Genomic DNA, 14884 nt, shown 5'->3' with positions numbered 1-14884 from the left:
CCTGTCAAAATACTGCTATCAGGACAGACAGGGGATGCCTTCTGATGACCCCCTTGCAATACTTTCACAACAAGGCTTCCATGAAGAAGTACAGCATAATGCTCCGCATGTAATTTCTGTTGTGTGCATGTGTGATACCGTAAGAATCACCATTGCAGACATTTGCTGGAAGCAGAGCCATCTCCCAGGCGAGTCAGGAGACTAGAACTACTCTAGAACTACAGCGACGAGATCCAGGATGAACGTAACTGCAACTACTGGACTGGACAGTAAATAGACAGATACTAAACAACAATCATTGGGAGACTCTCACCACCTTCCCAAGTCTCCGACCCCCGAATGCCGTTATTGGAGTCCAAACACAACCCATTGCAGACGAAGAGCTTCAGCTGTCTCGTGAGACCCGCCTATCTTTGGCCCATTTACTATATAGATTTTGTAGTTGGTTAAACTCCTATTTACCTAGAATCGACACCGACATACTCAGTGTACGTCCGACATGCGAAGGCACACAACACGATACTAATCACCTATTCACATGCCCTCTCAAATCCACTCAAACTCCCTCTTAATCCAACCATGGAAACAGCACGTTTATCGGGCTTACCGTTAGATGCATTAGACTGTGACGATCGGTGACCACATCGCACTAGCAGGGCCTAATGTACTGCTATAACACTAACCATAACACCAACAACAAAATAATAATAAGATTAGCAACAAAAAGGACAACAAAAACAAGAACAACAACATATCCCTTACACCATTATTCAAGACCATAACGCTTTGATCTAAAGGTAAAAATTTAGATCTCCGAACAAGGGCGTCTTACGTAGTATGATCTTGGCAGGTATATGGATTTGATTAAATATTGCAGAATATGCCCCACCAACCCCCACCACCAGCTTCGGCCATCCATAAACTTGTTGGCCCTACCTCTGTCTTCAAATGTTGGACGAATTTTAATCTTTTCTCCAAGTGAGCCCCTGGCGTGGGCAGCCATTTACCCTAACCTAACCTAAGATGTAGCTGTGATTTGAACTTTTTTGTGGATTCCCGTTGAAGATTGATGCCACGTCGACTATGCAGCAAAGTCCCAGCCACTTCAGTTTAGAACTGGTCATGTAATTAGTTGTTGCAATAAAGTTATAACGCACAATTATTTCAAAGATTTACCTTTTCTAATAAACTAAAAATCACTAAAAAATATTGAATGGATCGGCACAATCTGTATCTTTGTGTCTAAGCATCCACAAACGTTTAAAGCAGATTTCATGTCAGAGTAGGTACAAATAAAAAAATAAAATAATTGGCGCGTACGCTTCTGTTGGTTGTTTCGTCGAGTTCCTTCTCCTATTTGTGGTGCGCGTCTTGGTGTTGTTCCACAAATGGAGAGGCCTACAATTTTAAGCCGGCTCCGAACGGCAAATGATTTTTTATGTGGAGCTTTTTCATGGCAGCAATACACTCGGAGGTTTGCCATTGCCTGCCGAAGTGCGACCGCTCTTTTGAAAAATTGACATTAATAGTTGTGCACATTTTATTTGCGCTCACTGTATTTTAAAGGAAATTTGTTATTCGCAACTAGGCAGCATTTTTTAAAACTTTCGCAAAACTTTCCTCGTGTGACACAGCATATGAGTGGCAGAAAACGCGAACAAGCGGCCTGTACTACTGGTATGGATATACGCACACCTACAAATATGAGTGTACAACTACATATATATGTATGTGTGAATATATGTAGGTATACATGTAATTCCACAGACTTCCACAAATATTGCACTTTCGCAACGGATGGCAAAATAGACATTTTTTGGGTAAAAAGAAACAAACACAAATAATCACAAAAATCGCGTAAGTGCAATAAAAGCAAATAATTTTGAAATCAACAACAAGTACAACAATAGTAAATATGCACTTTGTATGTAATATACGCCCCAATAAACTTTTGAGGTCTTATAAATTGTCCTCACTTTTCGCAAACATTTAGATTTGTTGGTTTTGTTGTTCTCGACTGCGCGATTCATATTAATAATATCCGTTTGGGGAGCTTAAAAAATAAGTATGTGGCAATGCAATTTGACATGCATGGTATGCATGCGATTGATAGTGTGAGTGTGTGTGTATGTGTGCATGTGTTTCGCACTCGTATAGCAGCAAGTCGTCGCAGAAGGATGTAAGTACAGCAAAATAAATAGCGGCAAATGTGGGAAAATAAGCGCTGAAATATGAAAAACTTGGGATTTTTAAGGAAGCACAACTGCTGGAGGAGTATGAGAGGGAGTGGCGACGGGATAGGCGTGCAAGGATGTCTTAGCGAATACGTTATGATGTATGAAAAATCACTAACTACCGCATAAACAACTCAAGGCATGTGGAAGCGTGAAGCGCCAGCACCAGGTGACAAGGATGCGACTTCAAGTGTGGCGGCAAGGAAATAAATAGACAAGCACACAAACAAACGACCGTAACCAAATTTGCTTGCATGCGTTTATATGTTTTTTTGTTTTGTTTTTTTTTTGTTTTTTGTATGTTTGGTAGGAGTTATGGGAAGTAAAGCGCCTACTTTTTACTGCCTGTTAATACAAATACATTCGTTTTTTCACCGACCTCCTGCACTGAAAAATCATTGAACTAATACGAATTGAAGGATAAGGACTTTAGATGTACGCTAAGCGTTTACTGTGGCAGCAGAAGGAAAATAAGAAAATTTCGCTTCCCTATACCAGTTGATCTACTAATATTTTTGCCAGTACACTTTTTCCGTTCTACATATTCGCAAACCCTCAGCAAAATCACACACATATCCTTCTGCCTGGCTGATTGCGTTTGTGACGCATTAAGGGCTTTATAGGAAAATCAAATCGCTTTGCCTGCGCAAAAATAAATATGCGTTTAAATATTTGAGTGTATCTCAGGGTGTGCCATTTATAAGTATGTTTGATAGTTGTTGCCCGATTTGCTTCTTCTATGGCGCTGTAGGAACTTCTATTCAGCACAATTTTAATTAAGTTTTATTTTTAAAATTACTTCAAGTATCTTCTAGCCGTGACGCAATAAATTTTAGAAAAAAAAAATGAACAAAATTGAGGTTTGCACTTTGACCCTAAACTCTTTTGCGTCCTCTACTCTTCTCAATACCTCATCTGGTCTGAGATTCCGTCAATAAACCTGGAATGCAGTTGGGCTGGACTCATGGTGAAAATAATTCAGCAGGTGTGGTCAAGATCAGACCATTAACAGGCTTTCAGCAAATTTGAAAGAATCAGCTGATTGGCTGGCGTCATCCGGAGCATGACAGCGGTTTGTTTATAAAAAAACTGAGATTGTGTTTGTGATATAGGTATGGAAGAAATCTATGTAGCCTCGGCTCATATTACTTTGTTGCCATCTGAACAACGACTGATGGGACAAGTGTGAGTGAGAATTCGGCTGCCTAGTATTCGGTGACGTGGTATCCGAAGTTGTTCGCAATATTTTCTTTCTCACCAAAGCAGATTAGCCAAACTAGGTAATCTATTATTCTCGGGTTGGACTGATTGTAGGTGCCTTTCTTCTGGGCATGGCAGGTCGAAATGCTTACTTCTACTTCCCGCTTTGGTATCGCATGCGAAAAGTAAGTGTAGTTGTGATTCTGGAGGTCGCATTATCGGCAGGAATCATCGGACCTTATCTCGAGCCTGTGCTGATGGCTGCACAGTCTGCAGTGACTAGTGAGAATGCCCGTAAGCAGTTAAAGTTTATTTTTAGCGAGTTTATGAGGTGTTTCAACTTCTTTTGTCTATACCCTCACAGTAAAGATTGAGCGCCACAGTTTGGTGCCTGCTTGCCGACAGATGGCATACATTTTCGGCTGGGAGATATTCGGAAATCCACCCATGGACACCGACAGTCAGCGAGAGACTCTTACTTCTTAAACTCCCGACCCCCGAATGCCGTATTCGGAGTCCAACCAGCACCCATGGCAGAGGAAGAGCTTCAGCTGCCTCGTGAGATCAGCGTAACTTTGTCCGAATTACTCCTACTTATCCAGAATAGACCCCGACATACTCAATATATGTCCGGCATGTGAAGGCACATCACCCGATGGTGGTTAGTTCACCTATTCACATACCCTCTCAAACCCACTCACCTTATACCCTTCTCCCTCTGGACCCAAGCCGTCGAAACAGCACGTTTCCTGGGTCTACCGTTAGATGTTAGACGATGACGATCGATGAAAGTGTAAACTGCTACAAAAACCACAAGAACAAAAGTTTTGTTTTGAGACTAAATATTCCAACGTTCTTCTTTCGAGTGATTTATGTTCCCTCGTAAGTGTTTTGTACACTCATGAAGTGTTTTTCCAGAAGAAGGTGCATTCCAGTCTTCTTCTGTTCAATCCTGAACTATGGTATTATCATTTTTGGTGAGTCGGCCATATTCTTAGATGACATCACATTTCCTTTGCCAAGTTTTCCTAACCACGTTCAACAGGGTACGCTTTAGTGACCGCTGCGTTAAATAAGAAATTTTATATCGGTTTCGGGGCTGTGAATGTCCACACATCGTGCATGGAGACACCACTTAAGTCATTGTTTGGTAAGTTGGGCACGCTATATACAGCACAGGGCTATCCTTCTTCGAGGATATCAAAGCCAGTGCTGCAACCCTCAATATTATCTGATGTTGATCCATGATCACCAAATTTTTACGACCATTTATTGAGGAAATCAATAGAAGGATTATCGGCTGGAGCAGAAAAGCGCAATAGACGAATAATTTTGTCATTCTGAGCGACAATCAGACGACTCTGGTTCTTGAGTGTATAGAGATACTGAATCTGAACGCACAATCGCATCCGGCTAATTTGGGTTCCAGAACAATAACTGGGAACGAAAACAAGAGAAGCAAACGCATTAACAAGAGAGGCTGCGACCTCTTCATTAATAGAATTCGAGCTTTTTCTTGCCATGGGACAACACACCTTCAAAGAGAAGCTTAGAAGTGAAGAGCTGAGGCTAAGAGAAGTTAGTTAGCACCAAACTATCGAGCTGCACCAGGAAAAATCCTTACTGGGAGGTACAAAAAAGAGGTTTAAAAACTCATAGCTTTCCCCAAAGATAATCTGAGAATGCTGACGGGCATTCCCACTGGCTCTTGTCATTTCTGCGATCAATCCCAGCAGACTGCAATGCACCTTCTTTTTAAAGGCAGCGCTATAGCGCCGAGCAGGCTGGACATCTCGGCCATTTGCAGCCAGAACAAAGACAAACGCTCAGTCCAACCCACCCCCATCTTTAGCTTAATAAGGGAGCTGGGTCGTAATGAGGTACTGTGATTAATAAAGGACGCAAAAGACCATGAAGCTAAAGTACAAACCTCTAATAGATATAAATCTAAAGCGAATACAAACAGACAAGCTATGGAGCGCTTAGAGATCAAAAGAACGATTTCCATCACTCCAAATCATTTGATTTTTATCTAGGGGGGAAAAACTATTGCAAAAAATTCATGATTAATTTTGCGCAACCTTGTACAAGCAGCGCGTCCATCTTTCTTTAGGTTTTTGGTGGAGCCTCGCCTCCAGTTTTTGATGTGCGTGGGGATATAATTTAACAAATGCAGAGACTCGCAGTTTTAAGCCGCCTTCGTATAGAAAATACCTTTTCTAGCACTTTTACTGCTTCAGGTCTACTCTGGGTTTCGAATCCGAAGCAGCCAAACTCACAAGTCATACACAACTCCCGCGGCTACAGCGGCCAAGAAAATCACACAAATGCTCCCTTATTTTCTAAGAAATGCAGAAGAAAGAGAAAACTAAATAAATAAATACATAAATAAATAAATGCTGACTATCCTCTCGATCTTCTCATTGACCCCATAAATTGCATTGATTCAAACAAAATTTTGGTCGGAGGAAAGCGAAATTGACGCGTTTTCACTAAGTTATTCAAAGGCCCCATTGAAGCTCTATGCTCCAGTGGGAGAACCGATGATGAAGATGTTTCATAGCTCTCAAGTGCCAATTATACTTGATATATAGAACACCCTGTATATATTATATGCTCGCCTTTATGACACGTACTTTGCATCTCATTGCTTCCGCTACCACTTCCTCTACCTTTAACTACATTTTATCGCGGCTGCTAGAAGTCTACTTAAAAGTCCTTAAAAAATTATTGCCTTTATTGCATGAGCTTATCCCTGTCGCATAAGCGCTCATCACGCGATTTCCTATGAAATTCTTGCATTGTTGTAACAAAAGTCTTCAGTTTTTAATCCACCCTGCCCCGCTTGCTACATTGTACCCATTCTCCAGCTGCCATTCAGCTGCCTTCAAGCAGCGCCAATGCGTCGATTCGTTGGCTTATGAATGATTCTCATTATTTCATATATCCTTACATATCTCTTGAAACGCATACACGCTTAAACACATACATGCAAATACACATCTGCAAACGCATACATTTATTCATATGCTTCAGCTTCAATGCACCACTCCAGCTGAAAGCGTATGAAATGCTTTGTACCTCACCTCCGTCGCCACTGTCACGCCTATTTGTACGCCACTTTCATAAGCTTTTGTTTTGCATTTGAATAGTAGCCGTGTCTTCAACTTAGTCTTTGACAACCCCAACCCCTCGCTTGCGTAGGGTTTGAAGAAGTGTTTCTTCTCACATACACACACATACTTACACGCCTTACATATGTGGGTGTATTTGTACAAGTCAGTCTTATGAAATCATTCACTGGAATGTCAATATTACGCATTGCCATCCGCTTGCTTTGCCGCGGACGCGGATTCCACTAGCTCGCGACGATTGCCAACAATATTGCACGGATTGATTCAGCAGTGCATCCTGCGCCAAACACTCGATGGCGTTTTTTTCTTCTTTTTCTCTTCATTTTCATCTTTTTTTTTCGTTTTCAGTTCCGTCATCATCAGTGCTTCACTTGTTTCTGGAGCATGTGTAGAAGGATACTTCAAGCGTAAAATCTTAATAGAATTATAATTTCCATTGTTTACAAGTCGGCTCCGGCTCCGGATGGTTAAGGAAACGTTTTCTGGTTGTGCTGTGACGGCAAAAGCTTAGCTCGCAGGTAGTTGCGCTGCCTACGGATGTGTTTATTGTTTGCCAAAGCTTTGTTCTTAGAAGGCTTACGTACGAGTTCATACTCGTATATTCAATGGGGTTTCCAGTCTTTGTTTTGCGGAGCATGTGTGCGTGTGGCAGTTGTTGCATGCAAACAACTTTTATTTGAAGTTATAACAATAAATTAATATTATCTGTAATCGATTATTTGTGGTGATAAGCGTAATGCCAAGGACGTTGTGTAGGTCAAGGAACAGAATAGTTGATTATTACAGTAGAACCTAGATTAGCAAGGAAACTCTACAAGTGGTAAAAACCTCAAGGTCCAGTTTGTTTCCACCACAGGAAATATATATAAATGTACATAGAATGGGCACTAAGGTTAGATTTTTGTGGCACTCGGCTTAGAGCAGCACTTAGACGATGTAGGTCCGCTGTGTGACACGAGAACCTCAGTGTTTATTCATAAAGAAACCATTTAGACGCTATTATGAGGAGAAGGATGTATTTTAACCCAACACCGGTTAGTTCCGTAAGAGAGCCAGCAAAAGAAAATTTTCCTAACACCCTGGCTCTACTCCTACTTAAGGCAGGACAATTACAGAAGAAGTTTTCTACTGTTCTTCCTCTCCTGTTCTTCCTACACCTAGCCTAGAAGAGTGCATACCTAACAGCCAATGGTCGGTGACACAAGCCACGACCTTCGATATGTTCTCTCTTTAGAGTTTGAGCAATTCTCCTGACCTTTTCTGATCTATTTGTGGCCAAATTTGCCTGGTTGTAAAACACGTATTTTCCTCTCTCCATTATTCATTGGTCTCCTGGAGAATAATATTTTTATCCTTAATTTGCAAGATGCCATAGGAGTCCCAATACGGCCTCTGTTTTTAAGCAGTGGACGATTAGTACCCTTTCTGGTAGCTCATCGGCTTTGCAATTTCCTTCAATATATCTATGCCTCAGAGCCCATATAAGATATACCTTGAAGACGATGCTAGTATCATTTAGAGCTGCCGCACATTCCTGAACAACCTTTGATCTTAGTATTACTGAATCCATTGATTTGATTACCGCCTGGTTATTCGAGAAGACATCTATCGTAGTTTTTGTTAAGGTAGACAGCTACCTCCGTTTTGGCTAAGGCTTGGACCTAGTAGACGCTACAATAGACGCTAATTCCAATACTAATTCTTTAGAAAAAACTCCATAGTCTCTTTTATTGTAAACCTGGATCCATCCGTTCAAAAATTGGCGGTTACACCCTTTCGCTGGGTGTTTGGTCGCGGCCCTCCTCTGATTCGCGGTGCTCATCTTGATGTTTTTCCACGAATGGAAGCACCTTCAGCTTAATGCCAGCTCTGAACGTCAGATGGTTTTTATGAGCAGCTTTTTCGTGCCAGAAATACACTCAAAGATTTGGCTTCGCTTGATGAAGGGCAGCCGCTATTAAAAAAAAAACCTTTGATGATTCATCCTAATGCTATCCACGCGCAAACTCATTCCACTACCGCGCCATAGCAAATAGGAAACTTTAATAAGCTAGTAACAGATGCCAAGAGAACATTTCGTGAACTGTGTATTACCTATGCGGTCACCCAGTATTGCTAGTTTTTCAAAGCTATACGGCCATACATAAAATAACAAAGGGTATAACACAGGGTGAGGTACTATGCTCACAACTTTTTTACTTATAAATATCGAAGTTAGCCCAGCTCATCAGGAGTTTCATTGGCCTCATACGCTGACGATTGTTCAATATTGGCATACAGGAAAACCATTGAAGGCTTGAGCTCAAAAGCAATTGATTAATTATCCGATGTTGTTGTTGTTATTTTAACATTATGAACCTTATAAGCGTAGCTCTTGTAACTGTCTCAGATCGTTCTCGCTGCTTCATTGCCAGAAACATCACGCTTTCCCTATCAAATCCACGGCAAGCTTTTCTGTATGTCGGCGAACGAATTCAAACTTGAGTTTAATATTCAAGTCGATGAGGCACAAGAGTAGAGAACTGCGAAAAAGTTTTCAAATCGCTAGAGGCTAGGACTTGAAGCAAGGAAAACGAAGCATTGCTGGGGAGGTAATTACAAGGTTATCCGCCGCCCGATTCTACATATGCGATACTTGCTTGGTCAGATTTAGCGCGCTAGGTAGGGCTAGTTTACTGGGATGGCAGCTCTTGGTCGGGAAAAATTTGAGTCCAACCGGTATTTAGGAACGGCTGCTATGGGAATGTACCCGTTTGGTCGTCGAGAACTGTTGTAGAGGCAGTGGATGAAGCTGTAGACTTGGCAAATCACAGCGCTGAGAACTGTAACTGCATATCTTCTGATATCCCCAGTATATAATTTAAGCAGTGAGAGAAGCAACCAGATAATGAAAGCGAATACCCTGCTGAAAGACTACCGTAGGGACTACACTAGACAGATATTTGCCAAAAGCCAATTCGCATTCCAGAGATATCAGGAGCCTTTCTTACTTACTTGATATCATAATGTGGACCACTACCTGCGAAAAAAAAATTTAGGGAAGAGAAAACCGTCTACAGCCATCCAGTGCTGTTGTGGTAGTGGAGTAGAGAAAAGGGATCTGGGATGGAGAAGCCATCCCCAAAGGGCACGCAAAGGAATCCCAAGCATCTACTCTCTCTTTCTCTGCAGGATCCCCACAGCTTCTCCGCATAAGTACCGATCTCCCTGTGACCAGTGAAACCGCAATGAGTTTAGAAATTGAATGGCGGTTGATTCCAATCGCATTAAGAGTTCTGTTTATATTGCATTGAGGCCATAGTGTTTTCGAAATAGCACACGATGAGTCAGACCTTCATCTGTCTTGCGATTTTTTTAGAAAGAAATTGTGTAGTTTCCCTTGAACAACGCTCAAGGGGACGTCAATGTCTGAGAAGGGGGCAACTGAAACCGGTTCTGTCGACTCCTCCTTGGCAAGCTCGTCGTCAATTTCATTTCCCTCTATATTTCTGTGCCCAGGAATCCAGATAAGGGAAATGTGTCCTGCACGTTCGAGACGTTTGAGGCATAGCACAACCCTCAAAACCCAGTTTGCAGATGGAGAGATCAGTGCGAAGTACAGAGAAGGAAGGGGAGGTATCGTTCAAGATGCTACTATGTCCTACAGGAAGTTGCCTCCAGAGGCCAATCTCCGTCAACCTAACAGCGCTCTGAGCAGCAATAGATTTACCTTGCAGATCCATAGGAAGTAAGTGCAGAATGACGTTGAAGGCAGCAGTGGGACATGTTCTACAAGCACCAGTGATGCCCATACATGCAGTTCTCTGCACTCTCTTTAGTTTAGTGGTGATGTAGTCCTTCGGAAGAGCTACCTACCAAACTAGGCAACCATATGTCAAAATTGGCAGAACCGCTAAGTTGCACATCCAAAGTACGACACGTGGCTTGAGACCCCATTTTTTGTCGAACATAGACTTACAGGCGTAGAAGACTATACTAGCCTAAGTGACGTATTCGAAGACAAATTATCATCTCTCGCAGCCAAATAACCTCAGGTACCTCATGCGCACAATGTTCTTCTTCTTTTTCTTGATTGGCGCAATAACCTCCTAAGCGACTATGGCCGAGTTTAGCAAAGCGTGGAAGCCGTTTCTTTCTCTTGCTAACCGACGCTAGTTGGAATAATCAAGCCCTTTTCCATTTGATCTTTCCAACGCAGAACAGGTTTGCCTCTTTTTCTGCTACTAACAGCTGGTACTGCACCGAATACAGAATACTGCCCCGGAGCTTTTGTATCCATTCGGACGACATGACCCAGCTAGCGTAGCTACTTGGCAGTCGCTGTAAATTATTCGCTGCGCTATGTCTATGTCGTCGTAAAGCTCATACAGCTCTTCGTTCCATCGCCTGCTATATTCGCCGTTACAAACATGCAAAGGTCCAAAAATCGTACGCAGAATCTTTCTCTCAAACACTCCAAGGGACGCCTCATCGGATGCTCTACGTTACGTTAACAAAATTACGGCTGATTTCTACCTGTATGGAATTGACGCGGCCATACTCAATATATAAGTATATTGAAGGAACCTCCCATGGCACTAAGCATTTCTTCATTTGACTCCTCACACTAACTCGCGCCTCTGGTACGATCCCGACGAACCAGCTGGATTTCTCGAGCCTGGTAAACAAACAGTGTTACGCATGGTTTAGAGTCCAATCAGGAGCCATCTTTTTTGGCCGCCTTGGGGGACTCACGTTATTCTGGCACAATCACGAGCTGGAAATTATAGCTGGGTATACTACTATGACACTAACCACATCTTCACATGCCCTCCTAAACCCACTCATCTAGCGCTCCTTTCCCTCCAGTACCACCTTGGCGAAACGGGGCTACCAAGATGAAATAGATGAAAAGAGATAGACTACGACTTCCCCTCGCAGGGAAGGGTTTTGTAAAGCGCTATAACAACAACAACCAAGTGCAATTATTGTACACGAATCCGTTATAAAACAGGATTAAAAATTACCATCACTTTTGAGAAAAAATCCATAGCAGTGAGGCCTTTTACACCCTTCAAAAAACAAAAAACACCACGTTTTCCAATTTACCTTTGGCTTTGCTGCAGTGCCTACTCGCACTTCACTTAATTCGTGAGAAAATGAGTCTCTAAAGCCGAGTTACATAAACAAAGAACTTCATATGCAACAAGTCATATAAATGTTGATCCTTGAAGAAGTGCAATAAGAAGGAATAGTTTAAGAAAAAATACACATCAGCTGTGTGAAAACAAGCGGAAATCCTTAATAATCAAATTCGCCGATGTGCGCTCGATGCATCCACACACCACTGGCGTTGACATCCTGCTTCCTTTCGGTTGAGCGCATTCCAACTGGTTGCGGTGCCTGCCACATTTTCTCCTCCAATACATAACTTATGCATAACCTGCATTGAAACACTCACTTATCCTCTTCTTTAGCCACTTGCTGTGCTACTGCAGCGAAAATGTGAGCACGAAAAAATTTCCATCATCCTGTTGCATGGACAACACGGCACCCTCTGTGACTGCCACCTACGGTGCTTCCATGCTAACTACTCCCCTCGCGCTAGGAGTCAATCACAGCGCAAATAGGCACTGTAGCAAATCTTCTTCAACTGCGTTGTTGTTTGTTTTTTGTTTTTGTTTAAGGCGCTTGCTGCAACATATTTGCTTTGACGGTACGTTTGACATTTACGTTTGCATTTGAGTGCTTTACACACTTTCTGTCAACTTTGTCGCTATGTAAGGTTGCATGTATGTATGTGTGTATGTATGTGTCCTGTGTGCGGTGATGTGAATGCATGCATGCATACAGGAAGACAGGACGATATGTAGGGGTGTGAGTGGACGCTGGAGTCGTAACACTGAAGTGACTTTTAATAGCTGCTTTCCAGCTGAAGCGGGTTTTATGTTTTTGCTCTTTGACATAATTTTCTTTGATGATTGCCACATGTTGCATGCATTATATTGCCATAGCGCCTTACGGCATAAAAGGACCTCAATTTTATTTTCTTTTTAGCTCCTTCCATTGTGGCAATAAGCTTATGAAAGTGCAATATTTATAATGAGCTTTGTGGCATGCATTCATGAGCGTGTATTTGTGTGTGTGCGTGTGGAAGTTGAAAGAGCTCAAATCGAATTATTGGCAATTATGAACACTTCAATGTTGGCAAAGTGTTGGAAATGTAGGAGAAATTATAATTTCATCAAACAGAAAGAAAAAGTTTCTCTATGTGATTTGTACAAGGTGGCGCAAAATGAATCAATCTATCGGAATATTTGTAGTTTTTGGAAATGGCGTCGTACAACAATCACTGTTGATACTTGTGGACTAGACAGCTGCGGTATACAGTGTAGTGTTAGCAAGATAGAAGTCGGGCTGGAAGCTGACGAGTGCACAATTGGCGTGTTCGTGGACATTGAGTTGCTTTTTGATAATGCCACTTTGGACTCAGTATGTTCCGCTGCCAAACGACACGGAATTAATCAAATCATTGTAAAGTGGATACATTCCTTGCTCTATGAGAGGCTGCTAACCTGTGGGGAGAACAGTGACGAACTAATTACCGGTAGGGCCAAGCAAGGATGCTCCTAAGGTGGAGTCCTTTCTCCACTGTTGTGGTGCATCGTCGTAGACTCACTACGAATGGAGACGCAGAAATTCAGATTCCATGTTCAAGCATATGTGGACGATGTCTATGCGCTAACATGGATAAATCCCACTTTGCATGAAAGTGCAGAGAGTTCTGGATAAAATCGACGACTGGTGTACGAGACGGAGTTTCTCCGTCAATCCGTACAAAACTGCCTTAGTTTTGTTGATGAGAAAACGGAAATTGGATTTACTTAGTCCTTCAGCACTGAAATTGAAACTGAGTTGATAAGAAACTAAGTTGGGGACACGTGTTTCGCTGAAGGTGGATCGCGCAGAATTTTTCAACAATGCCGTAGAGCCTTTAGCAAAACTTGGGGCCATAAACACACTGTGGTCTGGTGGATACACACAGCACTTATCAGATCAATTATCACTTATGCCTTTGGGGTTTGGTGGCGACGGACTACGGTTAAGACCACACTTCGGGAGCTATACAGACTGTAAAGAAGCGCCTTAGGGCATAAAAGGGTGCCGCGAGTACAACCTCCAGCGATGCCCAAAATGCTCTGCTTGATTTGCTCCCCTCGGATCTTAAGATACTACAAGAAGTAATAAGAACGGACTCCATAAATATGGTTTCTGGTACGAAGATGGAACTTCGGGACACAGCGAAACCTTTGAAATGCTGACGCTGTACCCACTGTTTTTGGGACCTATGGACGACCTTAGACCCATAGTTTCATTTAGAAGGAACTTTTCTGTCAAATTTCCATAGCGTGTGCTTACTCCAGAGTGAATTCAAAGAGGTTTGACGAATATTTTCTTTACCCAATGAAATAGGTTCTGAAGCCGGATGGAACTTAAACGATAGTAATAAGTATCATTATGCTATGGGAGGAATGGCAACTATTTTCCTAACGGAAATTTTTGCCGTTCTGAGAATAGCAGAATGGATAATTCAGATGTGATATAGTCTATAGTAACAGTCAGCTTTGGACTAAGCAGGCAATTGAGTAGTAAAGTTCTCTTTCGACGAACGAAACTAACACTCTACAAGACTCACACCCGTCCTAACGTATGGCGCAGAAGCTTGGACGACGCTTGGAGTGTTTAAGAGAAAGGTTCTGCACAAGATTTTTGGACCTTTGCACGTTGGCAACGGCGAATATCGCAGGCGATAGAATGATGAGCTGTATGAGCTTTACGACGACATAGACATAGCGCAGCGAGTTAAGATCCAGCGGCTACGCTGGCTCGGCCATGTCGTCCGAATGGATACAAATGCTCCGACTCTGAAAGTATTTGATGCGGTACCAGCTGGTGGTAGCAGGGAAAGAGGAAGACCTCCTCTGCGTTGGAATGATCAGGTGGAGGAGGACTTGGCTTCGCTTGGTGTTTCCAACTGGCGCCGGTTAGTACGAGAAAGAGACCACGGGCGCGCTTTGTTAAACTCGGCCAAAGTCGCTAAGCGATTATCGCGCCAATTAAGAAGAAGAAGAAGACAGTCAGGCTGCATTAAAGGCTCTGGAGAACGCAAAGCAAACCTCAAAGACTGTTCAAGAATGTAAGAAGATGCTTAGTTCCGTTCCAAGGCAGAACAACCTTGTACTTATATGAGCCCCAGGACTTTGCGATGTTCAAGGCAATGAAACTGCCGAAGAATTGACTAACTGCCAATCAGCGGTTACCCCACAGGGACCAGAG

The 14884-nt window shown here is 42.5% G+C and overlaps 1 protein-coding gene across 3 annotated transcripts in view; it reads right to left on the bottom strand.

Moving 5' to 3' along the window:
• The window catches only part of LOC128868502 (protein jim lovell), a 57003-nt gene that overhangs the window by 25179 nt on the left and 16940 nt on the right, over window positions 1-14884 (bottom strand). The gene's annotated exons all lie outside the window — the stretch shown is intronic.

This window comes from Anastrepha ludens, chromosome 6, assembly GCF_028408465.1.
Source record: "Anastrepha ludens isolate Willacy chromosome 6, idAnaLude1.1, whole genome shotgun sequence".
Lineage (NCBI taxonomy): Eukaryota > Metazoa > Arthropoda > Insecta > Diptera > Tephritidae > Anastrepha > Anastrepha ludens.
This window is presented reverse-complemented; position numbering and strand designations above follow the sequence as displayed.